This window comes from Malus sylvestris, chromosome 11 (assembly GCF_916048215.2).
Source record: "Malus sylvestris chromosome 11, drMalSylv7.2, whole genome shotgun sequence".
Classification (NCBI taxonomy): domain Eukaryota; kingdom Viridiplantae; phylum Streptophyta; class Magnoliopsida; order Rosales; family Rosaceae; genus Malus; species Malus sylvestris.
Genome location: NC_062270.1, coordinates 24,014,551 through 24,020,412, shown reverse-complemented (window position 1 = coordinate 24,020,412; position 5,862 = coordinate 24,014,551).

Genomic DNA, 5,862 nt, shown 5'->3' with positions numbered 1-5,862 from the left:
TCAGGGCAAAAAGAAAGATTTCCATCCTCACCAGTCTCATTTTAGTAAAAGGAGTAAGGGACACTACCGCGATAACCAAGGGTATCGCCATGATAATCCCCGACCCCAGGCAGTCAACACAGTGGGTTAAGCACGTGTCGAGACAGCCTCTACCCCGAGGTATGAGGCATACACACCTTGAAACGCCACATACGTGGCCATTTACCCCAGCATAACACAGTTGATACCGAAGCCAAAGCCGAGGCACCCGGATTACAAGCCTACGAAGAACACGGGCACGTTTTGCTACTACCACGAGCATAACGACCATGATGGCGAGAAGTGTATCACCCTTTGTGATCATATTGAAGCTTTGGCACGTGAAGGAAAAATTGATCAATTCCTCCTTCACCCTTCAAGGGGTAACCGTAACCAACGCCAGGTGAATGTGATATATTCCATAAGTGGTGGCACACCCATATCTAAATCTTCCAACGGGGCCATGAAAAATAGTGAACGAGCTTTAAGGTCTGGCCACCAAGTGTTTCACATGGAAGACATCAGGGGAGGTAAGTATCAAAAACCTAACTGGGATCCAATATGTTTCTACCCTGAGGAAGAAAGAGGTATCATCTACCCTCACAACGACCCACTGATCGTGGAAGCTCACATAGCCAACTTTGAAGTACGACAAATCCTAGTAGACACGAGGGCTTTGGTCAATATCATGTTTGCTGAAGCTTTCAGGGCATTTAATGTAGCTGAACACTTGTTCGATCGCTCAATTTCCCCTCTGATAAGCTTCTCCGGTGATATCGTGCAACCTTTGGGGAGCATACACTTACCTTTCACCATTGGTATAGGCCTTTACACAGCTACCATTACCACTAACTTCCTGGTGGTTGATTGCCCAATGGCAAACAATGTCATCTTCGGATGCACAGACATCATTGAAGCCCATGGTATCCACACATATGTTATTGATGAAATTTCCAACCCTCTATGGCAATGGTTACATCAAAGGAGATCAACTTAGTGCACGATCATGTTATAACACTTCGGTCAAGCAACAACACTTGCCTGTGCCCAAGGAAACCCTTTCTATACATGACCAAGTCATAAAGACCAGCCCAGACAAAGCTAACTTGGATCTTCACGGTGGCAACAGTTAACCCGACGATCCCCGAGATGACTCTTTCACCCAGCAAGCACAACTCGCTGAAGAGTTGGAGAAAGTCTCTATCTCAAAAGATTATTCGGATCGCATGGTGAAGATTGGCACCACCTTGTCACCACCCATTCGGTTGGCATTGATATCTTTTTTGCAAGAGAACACTGAGGTCTTCACCTGGTCATACGAGGACAGGCCAGGCATCTCTCCCGATATCATCTATCATCGTTTAAGTATTGACCCCAAGACCAAGCCAGTGAGACAGAAGCGAATATCTTATGACGTTGAACGGTACGAGGCAATGAAGGCAGAAGTTGAAAAACTCAAAGGCATATGCTTTGTCCGCGAAGTCAATTGTCCAACGTGGGTAGCAAATGTTATCCTTGTTAAGAAGAATCCGACCAAGGAAAGTCTCCTGCTTCAAAAGGTCTTGTGGATAATGTGTGTCGATTACACCGACCTAAACAAAGGATGCCCGAAGGATAACTTTCCTCTTCTTCTCATAGACAAACTTATAAACTCTGCGGTAGGGTGTAAACTCCTGAGCTTCATGGATGCTTACTCAGGATACAACCAAATCCTCATGAACCCTCTGGACCAAGAACACATAGCCTTCACTACTGACAGGGGACTATATTGCTATAAAGTTATGCCCTTAGGCTTAAAGAATGCAGGAGTGACTTATCAGAGACTGGTCAATTCAATGTTCACCGAATAAATTGGGAAAAGCATGGAAGTTTACGTTGATGATATGCTAGTCAAGAGCAAACATGCTGACCAACACATCACCAACCTATATGAAACTTTCACCATTTTGAAGAGGTATCGAATAAGGTTGAATCCCAACAAATATGCCTTCGACGTAGGCTTTGACAAATTCTTAGGCTTCATGATAAGCCAACGAGGCATTGAGGCTAATCCCAAGAAGATCAAAGCAATCCTCGACATGAAGGAACCGGTAACTTCAAAAGACATTCAGAGCTTTACTAGCAAGGTGGTAGCCTTAACTAGGTTCATCTCTAAGGCTACAGACATATGTGCTCCTTTCTTCAAAGCACTTAAGGGAAGTAATAAGTACATTACATTGATTGATAAAGGTGCTGAAGCATTCCAAAACCTCAAAGACTACATAAGTAAAGCCCCTTTGCTCTATAAACCTGAGGTTGGTGATACTCTCATTATCCATTTGTCGGTATCGGCTTCAAAAATAAGTTCCATTCTCATTCGAAAGAATGGTAATGTCGAACGGCCTGTCTACTACGCTAGCAAGGCCTTACAAGATGTGGAGACATGATACTCCAACATTGAGAAATTGGCTCTAGCATTGGTCATGTCTGCTCGAAAACTTCGCCTTTACTTCCAAGCACACTCCATCATCGTGCTTACCAATCATCCTCTTCGACAGATACTCCAAAGTCCTAACACTTCTAGGCGAATGATCAAATGGGCGATAACATTGGGTGAGTTTGACATCTCCTACCAACCAAAGCCAGTTGAGAAGGGCCAAGCAGTGGCAGACTTCATTGTTGACTTCGCATATCCTGTTGACATTGTTTCTGCGTCTAAAGAAGTGGTTTCATTACCCTCGGAAGCTTAGAAAATAGAACCAACAGCCCCAACATGGAGTCTATATGTTGATGGCTCGTCCAACCAACAGGGTTGTGGAGCAGGACTAGTCTTTACAACCCCTGACAAAGTGGCGATGGAGTATGCTCTTTGTTTCAAATTCAAGGCGTCGAACAATGAGGCCGAATATGAAGCCCTTCTAGCAGGCTTACGTTTGGCCAAACACCTTGGGGTTAAACGAATTGATATCTTCAGTGACTCCCAATTGGTGGTTAACCAGGTCACCAACAACTTTGACGCTAAGGATAGCTCCATGGCAGTATATCTGGCATAAACACAATTGTTGCTCAAGCACTTCCACTACCAGATCACCTAAATTCCTCGAGCGGTAAATAGTTATGCAGATGCTTTGGCTCGCCTCGCCTCAGCGGTGAAAGACAAGATTGGGAGAAAATTTCAGGTCAAAATGTTGGTAGCACCAAGCACCATGGCTGCAAAAGTGTGCAACTTACAACAGGGGGATAGTTGGATTACCCCGATTTATAGATTCCTTGCTCATGGCACCCTTCCAAATGACAAAGTCCAATTTAAGCAGATTCGATACAAGGCTACCAGTTACTTGATCATTAATGACCAACTCTACAAGCGCGGTTTTAACCTACCATACCTAAGATGCCTTACGCCTGCAGAGGCGGAAACTGTCATTCGGGAAATACATGAAGGACTCTGCGGAGATCATGATGGATCTCGATCCCTAGCATACAAGGCTTTTCACAGAGGATATTATTGGCCAACACTCTACCAAGATGCCATCAGAATATCCCGCTCATGTGATAAGTGTCAACGCTACGCAACTATTCCTCACTCCCCTCTCGAGCCACTCACTCCTATGATCAGCCCTTGGCCCTTTGCCCAATGCGGACTTGATTTGATCGACCCAATGTCTGCAGGGAAGGGCAAGGTTCGCTATGCAATCATTGCAGTTGACTACTTCACAAAGTGGGCCAAAGTAGAACCCTTGACAACCATTACTGAGGCAAAAATAGAAGACTTTGTATGGAAGAACATCCTTTGCAGATTCGGCATCTCCAATGCAATAGTCACTGACAATGGGCGACAGTTCGACAACAATAAGTTCAGGATGTTCTGCTCTAAGTTCAACATTAACTTATGTTTTGCCTCCCCAGCTCATCCCCAGTCTAATGGACAAGTTGAAGCCATCAACAAAATAATCAAGCAAACTTTTAAAAACCAGCTTGGACAAGGCGAAAGGTTGTTGGCCAGAATTTGTACCCTAAGTTCTTTGGTCATACCGCACTTCGTATCGAACAACAACAGGAGAAACCTCATTCTCACTTGCTTTTAGTACAGAAGCAGTTGTCCCAGTTGAGCTTGAGCAAGCAACGTTCCGAGTCCAGAACTACGTGCAAAGTGAAAATGACAAACAACTTACCCTCAACTTAGATCTAGTCGAGGAACATAGAAACCAAGCTCACTTGAGGAATGTCGCGTGAAGAATTGTGCCCTAACTCTAGGCGGGAGCACTAACACTAGGGTGCAGGTTTATGAGTTCTCAATACATCACATCAAACATTGCATAACTGAAGTAATCTCATACCTTCAATTTATAAACTTACCTGGAACTTACCTGTGCATCCGCAACACCAATCATAATATATGCAACTACTAATGTAATAATAAAATAGATAGATACTTTGCATGGCATTTCAAAATGTATAATCATTCAAATTCATTTTCTGGGAAAAACTTAAGTATATAGGTATATACGGAAAACCAAAAGCACACTCACTCATATGTCGAAGGGTCGTTGTTACACCCAACCCCTAAATATTTGTATAATTTCGTAAGTCCCTAAAATTTTAATGAAAATTTCATTTTGGTTCCCTAGCTTGACTAAATCTGGACCCTTTATCTAGATTCCAAAACTCCCTCAAACTGCCACGTGGCAGCACCTTATCAATCTTCACCTCTCTTTCTTCCCTTTTCCCTTTTCTTCTCGAGTCTCTCTCTCTATTCTCTCATCTTCCCCGTCGAACACATGCACGAACATAGACCATCCACCCTTTGCAGCCCCGATGAACCCATCACCTTTAAGACTCTCTTGTCAAGATCTTCAACATGTCAAAGTCTTTCTCTCTTTCTCTCTTCCCTCTGCCACCAAAAGCACTAAGAGGGTGCAATGGCAAACTCCGGCGAACTTCACCATTTCTGAACATGTGAGCCTCGAACTCGTATTACCCTATCTTAAGTTGGATGTTAGTACGAATTTCTGAGTTTGTATACCTGTTTTGGTGAAGGTTGGACTTGAAATTAGTTCGGATGTGTTAACCCATTTTCAGGCGAGTTGTGGGTGTGCAAGCCCAGTTTTCGGTCACCCCAATCTTCTTCACGGTGAATCGTGGGTATAAACCTCTTCCTTTCATCTTGTACTCTGTTCTCACACCTAGATCGTATCCCTAGGTCGCTAGTTACCGTCGACCGGAACTTGAGAGGATCCAGCCTCCTTCCCTAGTGAGAGCAAGTGAAACCAGGCCCTTCGGGCTATTTTTAGAACTCGGGCCTTAGGCCCGTTTGAAAACCCAACCCTTTGAAGGAACTTTTGTGAAAAACATGTTCATTTGAGCAACATCTATGACATGCAATTAACATTTAAAGGTGGAATCATGCTTGTATGCACTCAAAAACAAAACATTACCCATGAATTCAAAGCCTAATAGAAAGGTGAACCAAGACTCAACTCAAGAACAAAGTGAGTTAAGAGATTTTATACCTTTGTTGATTCCTCTTTGCATAAGCAAAGGCTAATCACCCAAGGAAAGGGCCTTCATTCCTTACTTCTTAGATCCATGGATTTCTTGGATGAGGATGGTTGAAAGGATTCTCCAAGTTCCCAAAGTTGAGAACCTCTAATTTTTCCACACCAAGGATGGACTTGAAGAAGAGATAAGTGACCTTGGAGGAGGAAAGATTGCTAGCTAATCTCCTCAAAGGGACCGGCCTCCTAGAGAGAAAGAGAGAGACATGTTCTCTCCAATTTTCTCCAAAAGAAAACTCTAAGGATGAAATGTCTATAAAGTTGCCTTTACACCACCTCACAATGGAGTGGCAAACTTGCAATTAAGCCA